General features: G+C 46.7%; 1 pseudogene; it reads left to right on the top strand.

The window, feature by feature from the left end:
* Positions 1–1,502: 1,502 nt before the first annotated feature.
* Positions 1,503–25,466, top strand: LOC144260182 (small ribosomal subunit protein eS19 pseudogene; annotated as a pseudogene).
* Positions 25,467–26,720: the final 1,254 nt, after the last annotated feature.

Here is a 26,720-nt window from a genome sequence, read left to right as displayed (position 1 = left end):
AATGAGGCGAGGAGATTTCATCCTTAGTCTTTTTTTCTTTTTTTTTTTTAATACAAGAATCCTGCAGATTCAGAGCCCACCAATGTATAGGAGATAATTAACCTATTTTTACAATGTGAAGTAATTACTTGCAACTTAGTCAAGTTGAACTGCCACCAAGTGGTCTTAACGCAATTTTAAATCCATCTGGAGAGTCTTACAAGTTTCCATAAAATTTTTTCTAACCAAAATATTGTATAAGATTTACAATTCAATAAGAGACAGCACCATTTTCTAGTAATATTAAGATATCAAAAATTTTAGTATGTAAAAATCAAGATCCTCCTTTGAAAATACATGTTTTCCAAAATTGGGCTCATCCTGTGAAATCAAGGCTGGGCAGGAATAAGAGGCAGTTCTTTGAAGATTTTCATATTACTGGATGATTACTCAAAAATATCTTATTACTGAGTATTCTTGTTTCAGATTTATGCAGTTTTGTGCATATCCAAAGGACACTTGTTATCTTTTCTGTGTGATTGGGTTTCCTACAAGAATATTTTGCTGCCTCTCTTTACTTCTATTTTTATGTCTGACATTGGGGACCTCGATTTTAAAATTCCAGGAGTCCAACTGATCAGTTTCTTACTGAAATAGTACAGGAAATACCTTCTTTACAGGGCTTCTCTTAGAAATACTAAGCAAAAAAACAAAACAAAAACAAAAAAGCCTCCAAACCCTTGAATTAACTTTAAGATATTCTTCTATCACCTATTGGAAAATTAAAGCAATAGGGCATTTCCAATCTCTCCGATACTTGATACTTAGGGTGACCAGATGTCCCAATTTTATAGCGACAGTCCCTATTTTGGGGTCTTTTTCTTATATAGGCTCCTATTACCCCCCACCCCCAGTCCCGATTTTTCACACTAAATGTCTAGTCACCCTTCTGATACTCAAACAAGCATAGGTAAAATTACCTAAGTTTGTCCCTACACAACAAGAGTACTCTTTAACTTCAATTCATTATCAATATCAACATAAGAAAAGACCAAAAACTGGGCAGTCAAACAGAGAATCTGTGATAGGCCCACAGACATTAGAGCAGTGACCTGTGTTAGAGGGGGGAAAAAGGACTGAAAGACAAAGGAGGAGTAAGTGTGTTAAGATAAGAGACCGCTCTGCTTTGTCTCCCTAGGTTCGACCTCCCTATCCAGCGTCTGTCATCTGGTAGGATCCCTTCCCTTGCAAAGAAGGCCCCTCCCACCCTGAATAAAGGTAAAATCAAATAAAGTGTATTGAAGGGTTTATAATAAAGAGTGGAGCAAATAAGAAGGGGAATAAACAAATGATGCAATACAGTGATTACCCCCAAACTCAACCCTATAAAACATTTTTATATATATATAAAAACCTTCTTCCCACATCAAAACAATGGCAGATGCTTGGGACCTCAGTCCTCTGGCTAATGGTAAGCCTTTGGAGAGGATCTCCAAGGAATCCCTTGATGTTTCCTCGAGACCATGGGCGAAGCAGATGTTGCGCCCAAGAGAATGGCGGCGGATGGTACTACTTCTCGCAGGTGAGGAAGCTGTTGGAGGAAAATCCCTATCCCTTCTATCACTAAAATGGATAAATGCCTGCAGGTCAGACCCATGGCCCGTGACCGTCCCTAGCTGCCACTCAGATGGACAGCAGCTGAGCAGTACTCGGGGCAGACTTATATAATCTGGCCCGAGAAACCCCGTAGAAGGAGCAGAAAACCCCTTCTAGGAAACCCTGTGGAAAAGGCGGTAAAAACCAGTTCTATCCAGAAGTTGTTTACCACTTCTGAGAAATAAAAAAGAGCAGGAAAATAAATCTATAGCTCACATGGGCATAAAACTCCATTTTGGAACCAACATGGCTTCCTGTGATCACAGGACGTATGAAAGCAAATCCAACCTAACATCTGCTTTCACATGAAATGCATGAAGAATCTCTCCCAGAGGCCCAAAAGTCTTATGTGGCCTCTTGACTAATCATCACAACATGAGAAGAATGCTACAGAATGGAAAGAACTAAAGAAACTTATTTTAAAGAAGTACTGCGCATGTTTACATATAGCACAAGACTATCACATGATCAGATATCAAATCAAATTTGTTGAAATCGTTGATGGAAAAGCTGAGAACAATAAGAAAAGCTAGGTGGGAGGAGGGCTTATGCCAAGGCAACATTGGCAGAGCAATGCAGTACTCTAGTTACCATAATTCTGGAGTTCTAATCAGAAGAGACTAGAGTTTGGAGGGGAGAGGGAGGGTTTCTCATGCAGATAAAAGCCAGTCAGAACTAGAGACCACCAATCTCATTTTCTCTTGTCACCCTGTGGGGGACACTGGGCATGGCCACTAGGTAACTCGAGGGGATGGAAGACCACGAGTGTCGATGAAGCCCCCTTGCACTAGGCCCAACTGACCTTGGCCCCCCTGCCTGGAGGCACTCGCAGCAGTTATGCTGAGGCTCTGCAACAATATGTTGCGAAGTCAGGCTGCCTGAAACTAAACAAGGCCAAACAGGGCAGATATGGCAGAACAATGCTGAACAAAGCAGCTTTATATCTATAGTTTAATAGATAGTACAGAGAACAAGGGAACTAGCTGGTATCTGGATTAGCTGGCTATATGGATACTTAGGGCAGCTTGCTATTGGATAAGTATGCTAAAGAAAGGATGTATACAAGCCTGTGTAACTTCCTGCTCTGTGTGCAGGATTTGAGATTCTATTCTCCCTGTACCTTCTTTGACGCTTCAAATAAACTTTTCCGCTTCTCCACCCCGTTGTGTTCATTGGGTGATGCACACCAGGCAATGAACCCCTGCTGTTGCTTGCCTCTGGCACTGCGTGCTGGCAACAACCCTAATGAGAACAGAAATTCAGGTCTGCAGAAATAAAACCAGTGTACCATCTCACTCTTCCCCTGATGAGGGTCTTACAGTCACATTTCCTAGTTCAAGTTATTTTACCACAGCATAACCTTTACCCCTGTTATAAGCTGTGACAAACATGTAGTTGTAAAATAAAATATAACTTTCTTATTTTTTCCCCATTAGCAGACTAACTCCTGCCCAGAATCAGAAGGAATGTGTGACAGGTTGGACCCCCCTTCCAGAGGGCCATCTGATGTGCTGGGGTCCCACTGAGCCCGCCTGTGCCACCAGCCTGGGTTCCCCTTACTCTGTGCTGCTGTGACAGGCTCTCAAGGCCCCTTCCAGCACACACAGAGCTGTAGAATCCCACAGAGTCTGCAATCAGCTCTGTATGAGAGGACTCAGCTCGGTGATTGCCCAGCACTCTGATGCACACACCCTCTGGAGGGTAAACCCAAAATTATATTGTCTTGTGTTGTATAGAAATCTATACAGTGCAAGCTCATGAAATTCACCCCCTCCCTCAGTGTGGAGGGAGATATGCACAGCTTTTTGCTAGCCCCAGTATGAAACAAAAAACAAGTTTATTAATTACAAAAGGTAAATTTTAAGTGATTATACAGGATAGCAAACAGAACAAAGCAGATTACTGAGCAAACAAAACATGTGAATTAGGCTGAATACCTTAAAGAAATTGGCTACAAATAGTAATTTCTCACCCTAAATGTTCTTTTATTCAGGTTGCAGAGTTTTTTGAAGGTAAACTTCACTGCTTGCAGCATAAATCTCCAGGTATACCCTTCATAGGCTGACCTTTCTTGCCTGGGCTCAGCCCCTGCCTCCCTCAGCTTAGTTCCTTTTTTCTTCAGGTGTTTTCAGCAGCCCTCCTTCTTGGGTGGGGAGGCAGTGGAGAAGAGCCTGTGTTAACTCACTCCCCAGGGCCTTAAATAGGATTTGCATATGGCAGGAATCCTTTGTTTCCCAGTTTGACCCCCACCCTCTTCCCATGGAAAAGTACCAGAGTTTCAAGATAGTATCCTGTACCAGGTGACATGATCACATAACCCTACTGTGTCAAAGCAGCATCCCAGGAAACTTCTCAGGAAGGAGAGAGATCAGTATCTTCAAAGTCCTATTGTCCTTCCTAATGGCCCATCCAGGCTGATTGCATACTGTCTGGTGGTGTGACAAAGTTCCTGCTCTACCTTGGTGGGTCTTGTGCTTATTGGCACATTTGCTCATCTTGGAGTTTCACAGCAGCACTCAGGGTGGCTGTTTTTCTAAATTCAGAGTCCAGGTCGACTTCTCCTGTGTCTGACCAGGAGTTGGGAGGATTTGCGGGGGAACCCAGGCCTACCCTCTACTCCAGGTTCCAGCCCAGGGCCCTGTGGAATGTAGCTATCTAGAGTGCCTCCTGGAACAGCTGTGTGACAGCTACAACTCCCTGGGCTACTTCCCCATAGCCTCCTCCCTTCTTTATCCTCACCATAGGATCTTACTCCTGGTGCCTGATAATGCTTGTACACCTCAGTCCTCACTCTCAGCTCCCAGTGCCTCTTGCTTCCAGCTCCTCAGACACACACCACAAACTGAAGTGAGCTCCTTTTTAAAACCCAGGTGCCCTGATTAGCCTGCCTTAATTGATTCTAGCAGCTTCTTGATTGGCTGCAGGTGTTCTAATCAGCCTGTCTTAATTGTCTCCAGAAGGTTCCTGATTGTTCTCGAACCTTCCCTGTTACCTTACCCAGGGAAGAGGGACCTACTTAGCCTGCTCTCCTGCTGTTGCCCTCTGGCCTGGGCTTTCCTTGCTTGGTTCCCCCCAGAGTAGGCCAGATGCTCTCCCCTCTTTCTTTTCTTTTTGTTGTTTTTTGTTTCTTTCTCTGCTGTTGCTAGAGTGCTGGCCGGCTGCCGGCTGGCTGTTAGCCCCCCCGGCCTGCCCTCGGATGCTGCTGCTGCTCCAGCTGAAACCCCCCCCGGATGGGGGCCTGCCAGCCCGCCCCCTGGAGGGGGGGAGTGGAGGGACCCAGCCCCCAGACCTAGCCGCTTGCTGTTTGTCTGTGGACCTGTCTCCGGCTGAGAGGAATCTTATCACTTGCTCCAGCATTTCTGGAATGCAAAAAAGAAAGCCCGGAACAGACAGAGAAAAAGCCGTCTACCGGAAGAACACCGCCCGGGGAACCTACAAATCGCTGTGGAGGGGGCCCAAGACTAAGTAACTTTCGAACTGTGCTCTCGTGTGAGGGGAGGCCTTGACTGTGTTGTGACTGTGTTTGTAGGGACACAAAGGGTGTGGCACGGAGCTGCCCCCCAAGCCATCTGTGTCCTCCCAACCCCCACACTACTATCCTCATCACTGCCCCCTCCATTGTCATTGCTGGCTGTTTAACATCTGCCTCTGGACTTAACTGCTTGCCCTGATTCCACTGTGTGGGCCAGAAGCACCAGCCAACCAAACAGGACTCTCTGGACAAGCGTATGGTGGTTCATGTGCCCCCCCCCCCCCCCGCCCCGAACTGCCCATCCCACAGCCTGTCCCTTTTTACCTGACCCCAACTCTTGTTAACCACCTGCCACCGCCCCTGCTGGGGCATCGGCAAGGGAGGGCACCAGGGTGACCTCCGCTGCTGCCATTCCCACAGCCTCCCCAGACTCTAGGGGAGCCCCCCCAGCCAGCGGGAAAGGCCAGGGCAAGAAGAAGGGGAAGGGCCCCTCTAAAACCACCAGGCCCTCCGTGGCAGGGGCCACCCCCACTGCTGCGGCCCCGCCACCGACCACGGCATCCCTCCCCGCTGCCCCCTCCACCAGCTCTGCGGGTGTCCCTCCCTCACCGCCAGGACGTATGCCTGGGCAGCGGCAGCCCCCCCGCCTGCCGCCTCATCATCTCTCCCGCCCACTGCCTCCGCCACCATCAACAGCGGCCAGGGCCCCTTCCCCACCATGACAAGGAATAAAGTGTCTGATGCCTCGTGGTGCCCGCCTCGCCCCACAGGGAGACCTACGTGCGGGCGTTGGCGAGGGTGGTGGGGCCATTGTGGTGGCCTCCAAAACGTATGGGAAGGTCGTCTTCTTCTTAGTATTGGAGGCTGCTGCCCAGGAGGCGGTGGAGAGGGATCTGGCGGTGGGGGGGGTGTTTGTCCCCCTAGAGCTGCTGGAGGACCTCGGCGTCCGCCTGGTCCTGACCTCTGTCCCTCCTTTTCTCCCCAATGCGGCCCTGTTACCCGCCCTTTCCACCCTGGGGAAACCTGTTTCTGGCATCAGCCCTCTCTTGTTGGGCTGCAAGGACCCCTGCCCCCTAGACCAATCGACCCCCTCACCCCTTTACAGCGAGCCGGCTGCATGAACTGCAACCAGTATGCTTCTAAACCGTGCCAAGGAAACATCTATACATGCTCGTGCTCCACACCCTCACCCTAGTGTCCCGCCCCGACACAAAGACCTTCTGTCACCTTTGGAGGGTGAGCAGCCCCGGTGGGCCAGCCTATACTCCACCTTGGTTCCGAGGCCCGTCAGGGACATCAGTTGGTGGCTCCTTCATGGAGCTGTGAGCACAGGCACGTACTTGGCGTGGTTCAACCCCATCCCAGATACTTGTCCCTTTTGCGGTGTGAGGGAAACCCTGGCGCACGTATATTTGGAGTGCACCAGGCTGCAGCCCCTGTTCCGGCTCCTCACAAATCTTTTATTACGTTTTTGGTTGCATTTTTCCCCTCACCTTTTTATTTATGCACTCCCCATCCGTGGCCTTACAAAGTCGCGGGATCTCCTAGTTAACCTCCTCCTGGCCCTGGCTAAAACGGCCATCTATAAAACCAGAGAGAGGAGGTTGGCCGATGGAGTTTCCTGTGACTGTGGGGCCATTTTCTGATCCTTGGTCTGTTCACGTATCCAGGCGGAGTTCCTCTGGGCGGCGTCCACCGACTCCTTTGATGCTTTTGAGGAGCGGTGGGCACTGTCCAAGGCTCTCTGCTCGGTGTCCCCGTCCGGCTCCCTTTGTTTTGACCCTTTAACTGGGGGAGAGAGTAAGGGGCCCCAGCCATTGCTGCTGTGGACACCATCATCTTAGAGGGGTCCTTTCACATGTGGGTGCACGTGCCCTCCCCCCCCGGGTTGTCCACCCCATAGCCTGCCCCTTTTGTTGGGTGCTTTCAGAGGAGGGAATTGTTGGTGACACTCGGGCTTGGCACCAGGTAACTCAAGGGGGTGGCAGACCTTTAGAGTTGATGAAGCCCCCTCGCTCTGGACCACCAGGTAATCAGAAGGGTGGAAGACCATGAGAGTCGAGGAAGCCCCCCGCTGTGGGCCCAGGCAAGCTTGAACACTTCCCTCCCCTGAAGCTAATGAGAAAACAATTGTGATTAGTTGCTGTGTTACACATTGCATATGCTGTTGTTTTGTTTTGAAAGTGTATTATGCAAATAAAAAACACCTTTTTTGCTTCAAAAAAAAAAATTACTCTCCTGTAGCCATCTTGCCTGACCCTGTCACAGTGGGTATTCACCAAGTACACACACAGTTGTAACTGTTACATAATCAATATTCCTAACTTCAGATATAGAAATGATACATGCATATAAATTGGATAATCACATTCAGTAAATCATAACCGTTCCAATGATACCTCACATGAACCACCTTGCATAAAACATATCTTAGTTATGCCATATTCATATCATAATAATATTTATATGAAGAATATGGGGTGTAATGTCACAGAATGTATCCCTTTAAAATGAAAACCACTGTCTCATTTATTAAAGTTGGTTGGGAGTTATTTGATAAAGCATTTTTTTGACAGAAAATGCCAATTCGTCAAAACCAAAAATTTTCATGTGACTGTATCAGTCTTGACAAAACTTCCTCAAGTGCAGGATAGATTTTCAGGTGGCAGGAAGAGGAAGAGAGACAGAGAAAGAATAGCCAATAGTCCACTGATGAGGACACTCACCTGGGATGTGGGAAAAAGTCTTTCCATGGTTCAGAACAAGGACCTGAACCTGGGTCTCCTATGTCCCAGGTGAGCATCCTAAACACCACCAAGCTATTCTGGCGTGGGTTTCTTTCTCAAAAGTGCTGGTTTCATCCTGACGCAGAACAAGAGAAGATTTTGAAATCTGAAAAATTTTTGCAGGACAGGAAAACCACTTCCTACCCAGCTCTATTCATTATACCCTTCCTTTCCAAAGCTATCTCTACACTGGTGTGTTTACTAAGTTACTGGACTATAAACATGATTGTATGTGCTCCCCAGACCCGCACCAAGTGTCCCCATATGCTGTGCTGGGCAAAACACTATCTATATGCACATACTCAGAGCCACAGTCACAAAAGTGAAAGCCTGCAAGTTGCATGGAACCTTCTTAAAAATACCATAGTAGAGGCTCACATTAAATGTATACCCCAAATTAAAAAACACAGTAAGAGGACCAAAAAAGTGCCAACATGGCTAAACAGCAAAGCAAAAGAAGCAGTTACAGGGAAAAAAGCATCCTTTAGAAATTGGAAGTTAAATTCAACTGAGAAAAATATAAAGGAACATAAACTCTGGCAAGGCAAGTCTCGGAGTATAATTAGGCAGGCCAAAAAAGAATTTGAAGAGCAACTAGCAAAGACTCAAAAACTAACAGCAAAAAGTTTTGTGAGTACATCAGAAGCAGGAAGCCTGCCAAACAATCTGTGTGGCCACTTGACGATCGAGGTGCTAAAGGAGCAGTCAAGGAACATAAGGTCATTGGAGAGAAGCTAAATAAATTCTTTGCATCAGTCTTCACTGCAGAGGAAGTGAGGGAGATTCCCACACTTGAATCATTCCTTTCAGGTGACAAATCTGTGGAACTAACCCCAGGTTGAGGTGTCAATAGAGGAGGTTTTGGAACAAATTGATAAATTAAACAGTAATATGTAATAAGGACTATATGGTATTCACCCAAGAGTTCTGAAGGAACTCAAATATGAAATTGCACAGCTACTAACTGTGGTATGTAACCTATCACCTAAATCAGCCTCTGTACCAGATAATTGGAGGATAGCTAATGTGACACCAATTTTTAAAAAAAGTGCCAGAGGTAATCCTGGCAATTACAGGCCAGTAAGCCTATTTTCAGTACCAGGCAAATTGGGTTGAAACTATAGTAAAGAACAATGATCAGACACATAGATTAACACTGTTGGGGAAGAGACAACACGGCTTTTGTAAAGGGAAATCTTTGATTGGGTTAACAAATGTGGACAAGAGTCATCCTGTGGATATAGTATATTTGGACTTGCAGAAGGCCTTTGACAAGATCCCTCACCAAAGGCGCTTAAACAAAGTAAGTAGTCATGGGATAAGAGGGAAGGTACTCTCATGAATCAGTAACTGGCTAAAAGATGGGAAACAAAGGGTGGGAATAAAGGGTCAGTTTTCAGAATGGAGAGAGGTATACAGTGGTGTCCCCCAGAAATCTGTACTGGGACCAGTGCTGTTCAACATATTAAAAAATGATGTGGGAAAAGGGGTAAACAGTAAGGTGGCAAAAATTGCAGACAATACAAAATTATTCAAGATAGTTAAGTCCAAAGCAGACTCCAAAGAGTTACAAAGGGATCTCACAAAATTGGGTGACTGGGCAACAAAACGGCAGATGAAATTCAATGTTGATATATGCAAAATAATGCACATTGGAAAACTTATTTCAAACTATGCATACAAAATGATAGGATCTAAATTAGGTGTTACCTCTCAAAGAAAGAAATTTTGGAGTCATTGTGGATAGTTCTTTGAAAACACCATTGAAAACAATGTGCAGCAGCAGTCAAGAAAGCTAACAGAATGTTAGTAACCATCAGGAAAGGGACAGATAAGAGGACAGAACATATAATAATTCCCCTATATAAATCCATGGTTCACCCCCATCTTGAATACTGTGTGATATTCTGTGTGCCATCTCAAAACAGATACATTAGAAATGGAAAAGGTACAGAGATGGGCAACACAAATGATTAAAGGTACAGAACAGCTTCCATATAAGGAGAGAAAGAAAAAAAAGACTGGGATTTTCATCTTAGAAAAAAGATGCCTAAAGGGGGATATGATCGAGGTCTATAAAACCATGACGGGTGGGGAGAAAGTAAATAAGGAAGCGTTATTTACCCCTTCACATAATGCAAGAACCAGGGGGCACCCAATGAAACTAATAGGCAATTAAAACAAACAAAAGTAAGTCTTTCTTCACACAATGCACAGTCAACTTGTAGAACTGATTGCCAGGAGATATTGTGAAGGCCAAAATTATAACGGGGTTCAAAAAAGGATTAGATGAGTTCATGGAGGATAGGTCCATCATTTGCTATTAGTCAAGATGGGCAGGGATGAAACTCCATGCTCGAATGTCCCTAGCCTCTGACTGCCAGAACCTGGGAGTGGGCAACAGAGGATGGATAACTCAATAATTGCCTGTTCTCTTCATTCCCTTTGAAGCACCTGGCATTGGCCACTGTCAGAAGACAGAATAGTGGGCTAAATGGACCACTGGTCTGACCCCATATGGCCATTCTTACGTTCACACTGTTGCTGTTATTTAACATTAGTGCTATCATTTTAGGGGTGGTATCCCACAGTTTTGTGAGGTAAGGGAGACACTCTAGGAACCGCTTTGCCCTGTGTCATTGGCACTGTCCCCCACCTTCATCCATTTGTGGATGGCAGTTCCTGATCACATCTCCCCTCACTGTTACTCCCTACCAAACTGGGTGGAAGGCATAGAGCAATGGTAGGATGATGTGGTTCTGCTCCAGCTCTTTATTGTGGGACAAATGGTTATGCTGTGGAGTAGGTGATCAGCAAGAAGCTGGATGGAATTTGGGCAGAACTTTCTGACACATCACATACGGCTGACCTTGAAGGTCAACGACAATTCATTCAGCTCACATGGTACAGATATGGTGAATGTCAGTTTTGCCATGATATAACCTTCAGTGGACTGTCATTTTCATGCAGGAGAGCAAGTATGCTGTTGTGGGATCACATCATTTTGGAAACCTGGGATGACCCATAGTGGCTTGAGAATGTCCGAATGAGGAAACAGACCTTCATGGAGTTGTGTGAGGATCCTGCACCAAAATTCCAGTCCTAGAACATTCAATTCAGGGAAGCCATACCGGTGTAGAAGCAGGTGGTTATTGCCCTGGGGAAGCTGGAAAGCTCCAGACATTTGCAGGTCCACTGCAAACTGCTTTGGGACTGGAATTGTCCATAGGTGGGATCACAGTTGTACAGGTTTGTGAGGCAATTAACACTGTGATCTACCCACAGCTGGTGTCATAAGAAAAGTCGCAAAAGTAACAGCTGGATCTGAGAGGATGGGGTTTCCAAACTGTGCAGGGACCACTGATGGCTTCCATATCTTAATACTTTGCCCCCTGCAATGGCCAAGTGAGTATGTGAAACAAAAAGGTCACTTACTGTTCACTCATTCTGAAAGGCTTAGTGAGCTACAGAGGGAGATTCATTAGTATAGATGTGGGAAACACTGGAAAGGTTCACGATGCCAGGTTGTTGAAATCAGGATTGTACTTGAAGAGGGAAGAAGAGACTTTATACCCAGAAAGAATACCGGTCTGTTTGTTGCGTCTGTGCCCACTGTTATTTTGGGGGACCTCATATACCTGCTCCTAACTTGGCTCATGAAACTGTATCCCAACATCAATGACCCTGGAAAAAAGAGAATTCAATAGCTGCAGAACTGTCATGTAATGAGCATTTGATAGACAAAAATCTTCTTGGTGCTGCCTATTCACTCGTCTGGATGCCAATGTGGCAAATGCCATTCATATAATCATCTCCTGCTGCGCACTCCATAACATTTATGAGGGTCAAGTGGGAGTGCTTCCATCCTGAGTGGGCACTCTGTACAGACAGCCATATATCATTGTGATGCTGCTGCCTCTGGCAGGACACAACTGAGAGTATCAATTGCTTAGAGCAGGGCAGTCACAGCCCAAGGCTGGGGTTTCTGCACTTCTAAGGCACACCAAACCAGCCAAACAGAGAGGACTTTGGTCTCACCCCACTGGCTAACCATAAATCATACAAGCAATTCCCTTAGACACTCCAGTTTCCCAGTATCATCACCAGTGCCACTCATTATGGGGATAAATGGTTATAAAAACCAATACCCCAGTAAAAGAAAAAAGGTTCTCTCAATCCCAAAGGACCAAGCCCCAGTCCCAGATCAATATACCAGTTAGATTTTACCCACAAATCATGCTGTTGCCAATCCTTTAGAATCTAAAATCTAAAGGTTTATTCAAAAAAAGAAAGATATATAGATGAGAGCTAGAATTGGTTAAATGGAATCAATTACATCCAGTAATGGCAATGTTCTTGGTTCAGGCTTGTAGCAGTGATGGAATAAACTGCAGGTTCAAATCAAGTCTCTCGAGTACCTGCACAGCTGGGATGGGTCATTCGGTCCTTTGTTCAGAGCTTCAGTTTGCGGCAAGGTTCCTGCAGAAGTAAGAAGCAGGATTGAAGACAAAATGGAGGGGTTTCCAGGGCCTTTTATATTTTCTGCCCTGTGGAAGGACACCCCTTTGTTCTTATTGCAGAAAATCATAGCAGGAAGATGGAGTTTGGAGTCACATGGGCAAGTCACATGTCCATGCATGACTCAGTTCTTTACAGGCGGCAGTCATTGTTCACATGTTACCTTGAACATTCCCAGGAAGACTGCTAATGTGGACTGGAGTCTCCCAAGGTCCATTGTCAGTTAAATGTTTCTTGATTGGGCACTTAATTTGCAAATTCCTTTCTCAAGAAGCTGACCAAATGCTTCACTCATGCTATTTAGAATCAAACACATTGAGATACAAATACATAGCCAACATTCATAACTTCAACTACAAAAACGGTACACACATACAGATAGCATAATTATAACCAGCAAATCATAACCTTTTTATAGACACCTCACACAACAACCTTTGTACAATATTTGCTGCAAATACCTAACAGTGGTTGCAACAATGATCTATACAGTCACAGTTTATGCCAATAATGTCACAATTCCGCATGTGCACACTGGTCCTGGTTCCTAGCAGGCAAGGGAAATCAGGGATGCCATATTGTGATACTCAGAGTCCAGACACCCCGGAGGGAAACAAGTGGGGGCTGAACCTCAAAGAACAAGCAATTGAATCAACTGATTGAAAACAATATTACTGTACTATAGAAGTTTATTGAATAACGTATTTTATGAAAGCAGGTGACACACTGGTGATTAATATAATTGTGAAATATATGTATTAAAATTATATGAGAAATTATAGATACTAATTGATATTATGCTTTAAAGTTTGTGACCAAACAAAAGGAAAAACAGATTTTCTCCCAGATAAGAGACAGACAGATAGCTGCCTTCCCTCTTATGTAAATTAAGCAGTGTGGAATCAAAACAATGGAAGCCCAATTTACATACCAATCAGCAGGGGCATGATAAGTCCACAGGAAGGGAAGAACAGCAGGAAGCCTTCCTGGCTCTTGAAACAGACACAATAAACTTTGGGGTGACATAAGGGAGGTAAAAAGACATTTGAGCTGTCTGTGACTTGGGGGATTCAAGGGGCCAGAGATCATTGCATATTGGATCCTTTAACCAAGGGGGTTGAAGTCTCTGAGAACTGAGTGTAGGTGAGAAACCTACTTAGACAAAAATTGTAGCTTGCTGAAATTAATTTTTTAGTCTTAGAAGCTTATTTTTACTTTTATTTCCTTGTAACCATTTCTATCTTTATTCCTTATACTTGGTATCACTTAATCCTATGTCTTTTGTTAAATAAACTTGTTTTACTTTTACTATAAACCAATTAAATGCTGTAATTGAAATAAGAATGTTTGTCATACCCCAGTTACATTAGAAGTTGAAGTGTTTTGTTTCTTTAAAGGAGCAACAAACTTAGTAACTTCTGTGACTGTTCCAGGAGAGGGCTGGATGCTACAGGGAGATGTATCTGGGGAACTCAGAAGTTGGAGTTTACTGTTTATTACCCGCCAGACAAGGTTTAGACTGGTAAAGCCCTGATGACTTTGCTGGCAAGGCAGACAAGCTGGTGTACAAGGGAATTGTCTCACAGTTTAGCAGCAGCAAAACTCTTACCAGTTGAGGCTGAGAGGGGTAACATAGTAACTCACAATTCTGGGAATCCCAAAAGATGGTTTTGGGAAATTTGGCAGTCAGAGGGTGTTGGGGTCACCTTGTAAAGAGTAAGTAGGCAGTGGAACCCAAGAAGTGACCTGCATGCTTCTAGTCTGGCTGTTGGTGTCAGGGCTGTGAGCCACAGCAACATAGCATTTAAGACACTCAGGGCTGGTAGAGATCCCTTATTAACACCTTACCAGTCTGGGTTAAACCCCAAAGCCTCACATACATGCACACATCCTGGCACAGTAAGGAGGCAGACGACGACATCCGACAACATCTGCCCATGCTGAGTCACCTTCACACTGTGCAGATGTTGGAAAAGCACAGGAGGGAACACTGGTACCCACTTGTGCATCTACATAGCTTTGTCAGGGTTTTGTTCCTATGTAGCCAAGGCTCATTACAGCCATTTGTTTCTGTGATACGTGACACATTACAGACAATTATAACAGGGCACTTCCACTGGGTTATCATTTTAGGGTTGGTTTGTGTGGTAGAAGGTGGCGGCCAAGTTGTGATTTGGTCATTATGGAATGTTTTAATCTTCACTGTTCACACTTGTGTACAAACCAACGTTATCAGGAGCATTCAATCTCTCTTAGCCACCTTATCAACATTTGATTGGGTGAGGGGGATGCAGTCATTTTAAAAACTTGTTTATTGTCAGCAGTGCTAGCTGCACTTAGTGACTGTTACACAGCACTAATACCTACTACTGTTGAAAGTGATCAAGGTTTTTTTGGGGGGAAGGACGGGCTGTTTAATCCCAGGGTAATGGTAGATGCCGGTGTTGCTACTTAAATTGTGTTTTGATTTTATGCATGAGAATTAAGCTATAAAGATGTTTATCTGCCCATTTTCTGTGTTGTGAGTTCTGCTGCATTTAAAACTAGCAGTGTTTTCTGTTTACACATATCACTAACTGCATTTTCCCCATCCATCCCACGTATTGTGAGGAATTTCAATATTTCTGAACCTTGGCAGGGGAGGAGGTTATGGGTGTGGGACAAACAGGACAAAAAAGTGTTTGCAATAAGATGGCACCAGACACTTGCACCATTCCAATTCATGTGCTCTGAATTGTGGGGCCCAATCCCGAACCTGAAAAGCATCTTATGTTCATTGCACTTAAGAAGGAGGGTCCACACACAAGTCAAGGAAACTATAATATTTATTAAAAGTACTACATGGATCTCAGAAGTAAAATATTTTTTAAAGAAATGTAAAGCAACAATATTTAAAACATAATGGGTCTGAATCCATCAACCAGGGCAAATGTTAATGACTCTGCACCCATCTCCTTGCCCACCTCCTGACTAAGGAGGAATAACATGGTAAAATTGTTCTTGGGGACAAAGAAAGATGTCTCCTAGATGGGGCTTGGAGGGCGGGCACTTGGCCAGGTTTCACAGACTTCCGCAGGCTCACTGTTTCCCGCCTGGGAGCTTAGGGAGGCCCCCCTGTGAAGGGTTTCAGGCATCAGAGGAAGATCTGGCCTGGGGAGTACTGCAGGCTCCATGTTCCCCTCCCAGTCAATTGGGAGTGTTTGGCAGTGCCCTTGGCAGTAGATGGAGGAGGAGGAGGAGATGGCGGTAGTAACGGCAGTTCATTGACAGGTGGAGTTGTCATGGCAGCAGGCAGACTCCCAACTTGTTTGGCCACCAGTTCTATGAACCTCTCCATTGGGGAAGGCTCCCATTCCCTAAAACATGTCTCTTGGTTCAGGAGATATTTCATCAGTCTCTCTTCCTGAATCTTCCCTTTCCCTGAGGAACTCAAACTGATCCTGGTTCCTCCTGTCCATGCAATGAGCAGATCTTCCAGGATTCTCCTCTGTCTGCCTCTGCTGTCTCTGGGGTGCTGCTCCCGCCCTCCCAATGGAAAGGTTTCCCTCTCAGGAGCTTAAGGTCCTACCAATTCAAAGACAAGGGTAGATTTTTTTTTTTTCCTTTTGGAAGAAGCCAAGAAAGCCCCTCAGATAACAACTTTGCTGTAAAAGTTTTGAAACTTTTCAGCTTTTCAACAGCGTGACTACTAGACTAGCCTTGGTTTTTGGACAACTTTAGCAGCCCATGGGGAAGGACCAGAGGCTATTAATAATAAGATAAATTTACTCATGTTTTTAAAAATTTTAAATGTTCATTGTATTACAAAGGGGGTGGCAGTTCTTTCCAGGGTCTATATACCACTTTGCAATATCTTCTTTAAAGGCTGGCCAACATTTGGAGAATATATGTTTTCAGGATACCAGAATGGAAAAGAGTGGAGGATATCCAGAAAGAGAATATGCCAGAAAGATGTTTCTGCTAATCGTCACCCCTCTAAATATTGCTGGAGGCATTTGGTCAGCTATGAAGGTGGACCAAAGCAATCAATAGGAGGACAAAAAGAATGCCACCATGTCCAAACAGCAGAGCAATGGGGGCCATTACAGGCAAAAAGACATCCTTTAAAATCAGGGAGTCAAATCCTAATGAGGAAAATAGGAAGGAGCACAAACTCTGGAAAGTAACATGTAAAAATAAGGTAGGCCAAGAAAAAAAAAATTACTCGTAATTTCTAAGTACATGAAAAGCTGGAAGTCTGCAACAAAGCAGCAGGGCTACCAGATAATAAAGGAGCACTCAAGGAAGACAAGGCCATTGCAGAGAAGCCAAATGATTTTTTTGCACCAGGGCTATCCCTAGCAATTCTGGGGCCCTACACAGCCCCCATAGGGGTGTGTTTGTGGAGCCCTAGGCCTCTGCGGGTGAGGGAGTGGGGGGCTGGGCCCCAGGCCTTCGTGGGGGGGGGTGTGGCCCTGGCTTGGGGGGCAGGCGGGAACCACTGGTGGCACAGCTGAGGCTGGATCGCTGCACTCCCGCTACCGGTGAGTGCAGGCCCAGCCCGGCTGCAGAGCTCAGGGGAGTAGGGGGGGGGCTGGGGCAGAGCTGAGCCTCCACCATGGGGAAGAGCCGGAGCAGGGGCTGGAGCAGCAAGCAGCTGCGCAGGCACCAGGAAATTTGGTGCCCCAAATTTCCTGGTGCCCTACACAGCTGCATGCTTTGCATAGGCTAAGGACCGCCCTGGCACCAGTCTTCACTGCAGAGGATGTGGGAGAGATTCCCACTTCAGAGCTATTGTTTTTGGGTGACAAATCTGAAGTACCATCCCAGATTGATCTGTTAGTAAAACAGGTTTTAGAATAAACTGATAACTTATTATTTAGTTTCTCAGGACCAGATAGTATATACCATCTTCACTGAGTCCGGCCCATGTGGGAATGTCTATACTGCTATTTTTAGCCCTATACCAAAACAGCTGACCTAGACTCTGATACTTGCTGCCATGCTGTGAATGTGTACACTATGTGGCCATGGGATAAGAGGGAAGGTCCTCTCATGGATCAGCAGCTGGTTGAAAGATAGTAAACAAAGGGTAGGAATAAAAGTCAGTTGTCACAATGGAGAGATGTGAACAGAAGGGTCCCCCAAGGATCTGTACTGGGACCTTTGCTGTTCCAACATGTTCATTCATGCTCTGGAAAAGGGGGTAAACAATGAGGTGGCACAGTTTGCAGATGATATAAATTTATTCAAGATAGTTAAGTCCAAAGCAGGCTACAAGGAGTTGCAAAGGGATCTCACAAAACTGTGTAATGGGGCAACAAGCAGATGAAATTCAATGTTGATAAGTGCAAAGTTATGTTCATTGGAAAAAATAATCTCAACTATACGTGTGTGTATATATATATATATATATATATAAAATGATGGGTTCTACATTAGCTGTTACCACCCAAGAAAGAGATCTTGGGGTATGTCTACACTACGGAATAAGGTCGAATTTATAGAAGTCGATTTTTTAGAAATCGGTTTTATACATTCGAGTGTGTGTGTCCCCACAGAAAATGCTCTAAGTGCATTAAGTGCATTAACTCGGCGGAGTGCTTCCACAGTACCGAGGCTAGAGTCGACTTCCGGAGCATTGCACTGTGGATAGCTATCCCACAGTTCCCGCAGTCTCCGCTGCCCATTGGAATTCTGGGTTGAGATCCCAATGCCTGATGGGGCTAAAACATTGTCACGGGTGGTTCTGGGTACATATCGTCAGGCCCCCGTTCCCTCCCTCCCTCCGTGAAAGCAAGGGCAGACAATCGTTTTGCGCCTTTTTTCCTGAGTTACCTGTGCAGACGCAAGCATGGAGCCCGCTCAGGTAACCGTCACCCTATGTCTCCTAGGTGCTGGCAGACGCGGTACGGCTTTGCTACACAGTAGCAGCAACCCATTGCCTTCTGGCAGCAGTCGGTGCAGTATGACTGATAGCCGTCCTCGTCGTGTCCGAGGTGCTCCTGGCCACGTCGGCTGGGAGCGCCTGGGCAGACATGGGCGCAGGGACTAAATTTGGAGTGACTTGACCAGGTCATTGTCTTTAGTCCTGCAGTCAGTCCTATTGAACTGTCTTATGGTGAGCAGGCAGGCGATACGGATTGCTAGCAGTCGTACTGTACCATCTTCTGCCGGGCAGGCAAGAGATGAGGATGGCTAGCAGTCGTACTGTACCATCTTCTGCCGAGCAGCCATGAGATGTGGATGGCATGCAGTCTTTCTGCACTGTCTGCTGCCAGCCAAAGATGTAAAAGATAGATGGAGTGGATCAAAACAAGAAATAGACCAGATTTGTTCTGTATTCATTTGCTTTCCCCCCTCCCCCGTCTAGGGGACTCATTCTTCTAGGTCACACTGCAGTCACTCACAGAGAAGGTGCAGCGAGGTAAATCTAGCCATGTATCAATCAGAGGCCAGGCTAACCTCCTTGTTCCAATAAGAACAATAACTTAGGTGCACCATTTCTTATTGGAACCCTCCGTGAAGTCCTGCCTGAAATACTCCTTGATGTAAAGACACCCCCTTTGTTGATTTTAGCTCCCTGAAGCCAACCCTGTAAGCCATGTCCTCAGTTGCCCCTCCCTCCGTCAGAGCAACGGCAAACAATCGTGCATCTGAGAGTGCTGTCCAGAGCAGTCACAATGGAGCACTCTGATGGGGCTAAAACATTGTCGCGGGTGGTTCTGGGTACATGTCGTCAGGCCCCCGTTCCCTCCCTCCCTCCATGAAAGCAAGGGCAGACAATCATTTTGCGCCTTTTTTCCTGAGTTACCTGTGCAGACGCCATACCACGGCAAGCATGGAGCCCGCTCAGGTAACCGTCACCCTATGTCTCCTGGGTGCTGGCAGACGCGGTACGGCTTTGCTACACAGTAGCAGCAACCCATTGCCTTCTGGCAGCAGTCGGTGCAGTATGACTGGTAGCCTTCCTCGTTGTGTCCGAGGTGCTCCTGGCCACGTCGGCTGGGAGCGCCTGGGCAGACATGGGCGCAGGTACTAAATTTGGAGTGACTTGACCAGGTCATTCTCTTTAGTCCTGCAGTCAGTCCTATTGAACCGTCTTATGGTGAGCAGGCAGGCGATACGGATTGCTAGCAGTCGTACTGTACCATCTTCTGCCGGGCAGGCAAGAGATGAGGATGGCTAGCAGTCGTACTGTACCATCTTCTGCCGAGCAGCCATGAGATGTGGATGGCATGCAGTCCTTCTGCACCGTCTGCTGCCAGCCAAAGATGTAAAAGATAGATGGAGTGGATCTAAACAAGAAATAAACCAGATTTGTTTTGTACTCATTTGCCTCCTCCCCTGTCTAGGGGACTCATTCCCCTAGGTCACACTGCAGTCACTCACAGAGAAGGTGCAGCGAGGTAAATCAAGCCATGTATCAATCAGATGCCAGGCTAACCTCCTTGTTCCAATAAGAACAATAACTTAGGTGCACCATTTCTTATTGGAACCCGCCGTGAAGTCCTGCCTGAAATACTCCTTGATGTAAAGACACCCCCTTTGTTGATTTTAGCTCCCTGAAGCCAACCCTGTAAGCCGTGTCGTCAGTCGCCCCTCCCTCCGTCAGAGCAACGGCAGACAATCATTCCGCACCTTTTTTCTGTGCGGACGCCATACCAAGGCAAGCATGGAGGCCGCTCAGCTCACTGGCAATTAGGAGCACATTAAACACCACACGCATTATCCAGAAGTATATGCAGCACCAGAACCTGGCAAAGTGATACCGGGCGAGGAGGCGACATCAGCGCGGTCACGTGAGTGATCAGGACATGGACACAGATTTCTCTGAAAGCATGGGCCCTGCCAATGCATGCATCATGGTGCTAATGGGGCAGGTTCATGCTGTGGAACGCCGATTCTGGGCTCGGGAAACAAGCACAGACTGGTGGGACCGCATAGTGTTGCGGGTTTGGGACGATTCCCAGTGGCTGTGAAACTTCCGCATGCGTAAGGGCACTTTCATGAAACATTGTGACTTGCTTTCCCCTGCCCTGAGGCGCACGAATACCAAGATGAGAGCAGCCCTCACAGTTGAGAAGTGAGTGGCGATAGCTCTGTGGAAGCTTGCAACGCCAGACAGCTACCAGTCAGTTGGGAATCAATTTGGAGTGGGCAAATCTACTGTTGGGGCTGCTGTGATGCAAGTAGCCCACGCAATCAAAGATCTGCTGATATCAAGGGTAGTGACCCTGGGAAATGTGCAGGTCATAGTGGATGGCTTTGCTGCAATGGGATTCCCTAACTGTGGTGGGGCCATAGACGGAACCCATATCCCTATCTTGGCGCCGGAGCACCAAGCCGCCGAGTACATAAACCGCAAGGGGTACTTTTCGATAGTGCTGCAAGCTCTGGTGGATCACAAGGGACGTTTCACCAACATCAACGTGGGATGGCCGGGAAAGGTACATGACACTCGCATCTTCAGGAACTCTGGTCTGTTTCAAAAGCTGCAGGAAGGGACTTTATTCCCAGACCAGAAAATAACTGTTGGGGATGTTGAAATGCCTATATGTATCCTTGGGGACCCAGCCTACCCCTTAATGCCATGGCTCATGAAGCCGTACACAGGCAGCCTGGACAGTAGTCAGGAGCTGTTCAACTACAGGCTGAGCAAGTGCAGAATGGTGGTAGAATGTGCATTTGGATGTTTAAAGGCGCGCTGGCGCAGTTTACTGACTCGCTTAGACCTCAGCGAAACCAATATTCCCACTGTTATTACTGCTTGCTGTGTGCTCCACAATATCTGTGAGAGTAAGGGGGAGACGTTTATGACGAGGTGGGAGGTTGAGGCAAATCGCCTGGCTGCTGGTTACGCGCAGCCAGACACCAGGGCGGTTAGAAGAGCACAGGAGGGCACAGTACGCATCAGAGAAGCTTTGAAAACCAGTTTCATGACTGGCCAGGCTACGGTGTGAAAGTTCTGCTTGTTTCTCCTTGATGAAACCCCCCGCCCCTTGGTTCACTCTACTTCCCTGTAAGCTAACCACCCGCCCCTCCTCCCTTCAATCACCGCTTGCAGAGGCAATAAAGTCATTGTTGCTTCACATTCATGCATTCTTTATTCATTCATCACACAAATAGGGGGATGACTACCAAGGTAGCCCAGGAGGGGTGGTGGAGGAGGGAAGGAAAATGCCGCACAGCACTTTAAAAGTTTACAACTTTAAAATTTATTGAATGCCAGCCTTCTTTTTTTTGGGCAATCCTCTGTGGTGGAGTGGCTGGTTGGCCGGAGGCCCCCCCACCGCGTTCTTGGGCGTCTGGATGTGGAGGCTATGGAACTTGGGGAGGAGGGCGGTTGGTTACAGAGGGGCTGCAGTGGCAGTCTGTGCTCCAGCTGCCTTTGCTGCAGCTCAACCATACACTGGAGCATACTGGTTTGGTCCTCCAGCAGCCTCAGCATTGAATCCTGCCTCCTCTCATCACGCCGCCGCTACATTTGAGCTTCAGCCCTCTCTTCAGCCCGCCACTTACTCTCTTCAGCCCGCCACCTCTCCTCCCGGTCATTTTGTGCTTTCCTGCACTCTGACATTATTTGCCTCCACACATTCGTCTGTGCTCTGTCAGTGTGGGAGGACAGCATGAGCTCGGAGAACATTTCATCGCGAGTGCGTTTTTTTTTTTCTTTCTAAGCTTCACTAGCCTCTGGGAAGGAGAAGATCCTGTGATCATTGAAACACAAGCAGCTGGTGGAGAAAAAAAAAAAAGGGACAGCGGTATTTAAAAAGACAGATTTTATAAAAAACAGTGGCTACACTCTTTCAGGGTAAACCTTGCTGTTAACATTACATACATAGCACATGTGCTTTCGTTACAAGGTCGCATTTTGCCTCCCCCCACCGCGTGGCTACCCCCTCAACCCTCGCCCCTCCCCGTGGCTAACAGCAGGGAACATTTCTGTTTAGCCACAGGCAAACAGCCCAGCAGGAATGGGCTCCTCTGAGTGTCCCCTGAAGAAAAGCACTCTATTCAACCAGGTGACCATGAATTATATCTCACTCTCCTGAGGATAACACAGAGAGATAAAAAACGGATGTTGTTTGAATGCCAGCAAACATACACTGCAATGCTTTGTTCTACAATGATTCCCGAGTACGTGTTACTGGCCTGGAGTGGTAAAGTGTCCTACCATGAAGGATGCAATAAGGCTGCCCTCCCCAGAAACCTTTTGCAAAGGCTTTGGGAGTACATCCAGGAGAACCGCGAATGCCAGGGCAAAGTAATCCTTTCACATGCTTGCTTTTAAACCATGTATAGTATTTTAAAAGGTACACTCACCAGAGGTCCCTTCTCCGCCTGCTGGGTCCAGGAGGCAGCCTGGGGTGGGTTCGGGGGGTACTGGCTCCAGGTCCAGGGTGAGAAACAGTTCCTGGCTGTCGGGAAAACCGGTTTCTCCGCTTGCTTGCTGTGAGCTATCTTCTTCGTCCTCAAAACCTACTTCCGTATTGCCTCCATCTCCATTGAAGGAGTCAAACAACACGGCTGGGGTAGTGGTGGCTGAATCCCCTAAAATGGCATGCAGCTCGTCATAGAAGCGGCATGTTTGGGGCTCTGACCCGGAGCGGCCGTTCGCCTCTCTGGTTTTCTGGTAGGCTTGCCTCAGCTCCTTCAGTTTCACGTGGCACTGCTTCGGGTCCCTGTTATGGCCTCTGTCCTTCATGCCCTGGGAGATTTTGACAAAGGTTTTGGCATTTTGAAAACTGGAACGGAGTTCTGATAGCACGGATTCCTCTCCCCAAACAGTGATCAGATCCCGTACCTCCCGTTCGGTCCATGCTGGAGCTCTTTTGCGATTCTGGGACTCCATCATGGTCACCTCTGCTGATGAGCTCTGCATGGTCACCTGCAGCTTGCCACGCTGGCCAAACAGGAAATGAGATTCAAAAGTTTGCGGTTCTTTTCCTGTCTACCTGGCCAGTGCATCTGAGTTGAGAGTGCTGTCCAGAGCGGTCACAATGGAGCACTCTGGGATAGCTCCCAGAGGCCAATACCGTCGAATTGTGTCCACAGTACCCCAAATTCAAGCCGGCAAGGCCGATTTAAGCGCTAATCCACTTGTCAGGGGTGGAGTAAGGAAATCGATTTTAAGAGCCCTTTAAGTCAAAATAAAGGGTTTCATCGTGTGGATGGGTGCAGGTTTACATCGATTTAATGCTGCTAAATTTGACCTAAAGTCCTAGTGTAGACCAGGGCTTGGAGTCATCATGGATAATTCTTTGAAAACTTCTGCTCAATGTGCAGCAGTGGTCAAAAGGCTAACAGTGCATTAGAAACTAATAGGAAAGGGATAGAATATAAGAGAAAATATCATAATCCCGCTTTATAAATCCATGGTGCACTTACACTTAAATACTGTATCCAGTTCTCGTTGCCCCATCTCAAAAAGGATATAGTGCTGTGGTCCCCAAACTTTTTACCTTGTCCCCCCCGCCGCCCTCTGTCCAGAGTTGGGCTGTGGTTCCTGGAAGGGGAACGTGGATGGGGTAAGGCTGGGGGCCGAGTCTGGGGCAGGGTGGGGGGAGCAAAGCGAAGATTAGGGCCTGGAGCCAGGAGCAGAGCTTGGTGGTGCTCCCTCCCCACCCTCTGTGGGGGCTGGCCTGGGCCCCAGCTGTGGCTCCTGAATGTTCTTCTGTGCTCCCCGGGGATGGGGTGAGCCCCACAGTTTGGGTACCTCTGATATAGTGGAATTGGAAAATGTTGAAAGAAAGGGAATGAAAATGATTAGAGGTATAAAAAAAAATTCCATACAAGGAGAGACTAAACATCAGGGCTGGTCATCTTAGAAAACAGATGACTAAGGGGGAATGATAGAGGACTATAAAATCATGAATAGTTTGGAAAAACTCAATAGAGAAGTGTTATTTACCCTTTCACACAATACATGAGTGATCACTCAGCAGGTTTAATATAAACAAGAAAAAGCACTTTTTCACATGATGCACAACTAACCTGTGGAACTCATTGTCATGGGATGTTACGATGCCCAACAGCATTACTGGGTTCAAAAAAGAACTAGAAAAGTTCATGGAGGATAGGTTCATCAATGGCTATTAGCCAAGATGATCTAGGATGCAATCCCTTGGTTCAGGGTGACCCTAAACCTCTATTAGAAGCCATGAGTGGAAGACAGAGGTGGATCACTCCATAATTGCCCCGTTCTGTATGCTCCCACTGAAGCTCTGATAGAGGCCACTGTCAGAGACAGGATACCAGGCAAGATGGACCATGGTTTGACCCAGTATGGCAGCTGTTATGTTCTTATGACCAAACAAATTTGCACTGCCACTGAACCTCAAGACCCAGCTGGAGTTTCTGTAACACCAAAAATTTGCTGAAATATGCTTTCAGGACTGGGAGGCAATTTGACTGGAAATTTATTACATTCTCAACTCGCATAGAGAGTTTCCATATAAAGGGAGATGCGAACCACAAAAATCACCCACCCATTCCCAGCATCATGAGGAAGTCCTGCCTCTGTGCCTGCCTGAGCGCGGAGCCAGCAGTGAGATACCTGGTGTCATGGTGAAAGACGTTAACCAACAAGGGCCCTGGCTGCCTTCCTCAAGAAGTCAGGAAAGCTGAAGGTGCCTGAGTGGGTGGATACGGTCAAGCTGGGCAAACACAAGGAGTTGGCCCCGTACTATGAGAACTGGTTCTATACCAGAGCAGCTTCCACAACCCAGCATCTGTACCTCAGCGACAGATGACCAAGATCTACGGGAGCCGCCAGCACAATGGCGTCATGCCCAGCCACTTCAGTTGCGGCTCCAAGAGTGTGGCCAGGAGGGTGCTGCAGGCCACAAAGGGGTTGAAAATGGTGGAGAAGGATCAGGATGGAGGCCGCAAACTCACCCCCCAGGGACTGAGAGATCTGACAGAATCGCTAGCCAGGTGGCAGCTGCAAACAAGAAATATTAAAATGAGCATCAGATAATAAAACCCTGTTCCTGTTTAAAAAAACAAAACAGTGCAATGACAGGGAAAGAAAGAGACATTACGACCTTATTTCATTCCCTGAAGTTTTAGATCAGCATTACAAAACCCTCAACTCTCCACTGAAAAGGGAACTGGCACTGTGTTTATTCATCCACCAGATTGTATCTTTCTCCCACCCCTTCTGCTACCCAGCTTGTGCAGCATGGCTCAGTGCTGGGACAGGCTGGACACCATGGACAGAGACAGTAACAATTTTGTAATCTTCCAAGGGAGAAAGGACTGCTGTGACTAGTTTTTCCTCAGACAACCAAAGTGCTCTCTTCTCCTTCCCAGACCTAAGCTCCTCCATTCAGTGTGGCTCCTGTTTTAAAGGGATGATAAGATCAGAGGTGTGTGGTAGAAGCACTGAAACTGTTTAATCTTCCAAGGGACAAAAGACAGCTGTTACTAACATTAAACAAACTAAGGTTTTTTTTTGTTTTTTTTTTAAAAACAACTGTGCCATCCCCAGCCAGGACCTTTTTAAACCAGGACCCTCCCATCCCCTGGTCCGTGCAGTCCTGGAACCATTGTTGCCTGTCTGATGGCTAAGAAATGCACAAACAAAGGGACACAATGGTTTTTCATCAATAATCTGTTTTTAAGCTACAGCTTCTGCCAAATGATTAATAGTGCTTCATTAGAAAGCAACAAAATCAGTGATTTGTAGCTGTGTCATGCTCAGGGACCATTTTGGGGAGGAGCAAAGTAGGGGCGGGAGGGGAAGGAACACTGGAGGAGTTTGGTAAGGGGGTGGTGCATGACAATGATGTGGATTCAGCACTGCAGTTCAAACTCAGGGAGACATAGCAATACATGGCATATTATCCATGGAAGAAAAATCAGTGCACAGTATTTTAAATGCCCTCGGGATCTTAAAATCAGGAATGTAGTACCAAAGCAAGAGTGGACGATTGGGGTCCTCTTATACTTACCAGCCTGGGGTTTTGGTTCTTACTGCAGCTTAGTGTCCTCCTCAGGATCATTGCAGAGCTTCATCAACCAGTTCCCCAAGGCAGAGATGCAAAACCACATGTTTTGCATCTTCTGCAGTCCTTGCTGCCTCCTTGCCCTGGCCCTCATTGGCATCCTGACAGACAATGAGCCAGCGCTGTTGAGAAGGGGGTCATGACTCATGAGCCATTTCACTGAATGTCTTGACATGACCTCTTCCAGCTCATTGTTGAAGATGCATGTATGATGAGCCCTCCCACAGCAACTGTTAGATTTTCTGCTCTCCGGTACAGTAGCCTCAAGTGCTGGAGTCGGTTCAATCCCCATGAAACTTCCCAGAAGAGGTATATGTT

This window comes from Eretmochelys imbricata, chromosome 2 (assembly GCF_965152235.1).
Source record: "Eretmochelys imbricata isolate rEreImb1 chromosome 2, rEreImb1.hap1, whole genome shotgun sequence".
Taxonomy (NCBI): domain Eukaryota; kingdom Metazoa; phylum Chordata; order Testudines; family Cheloniidae; genus Eretmochelys; species Eretmochelys imbricata.
Note: the sequence above shows the minus strand (reverse complement) of the source record. Positions and strands in the feature narration are given on the sequence as shown.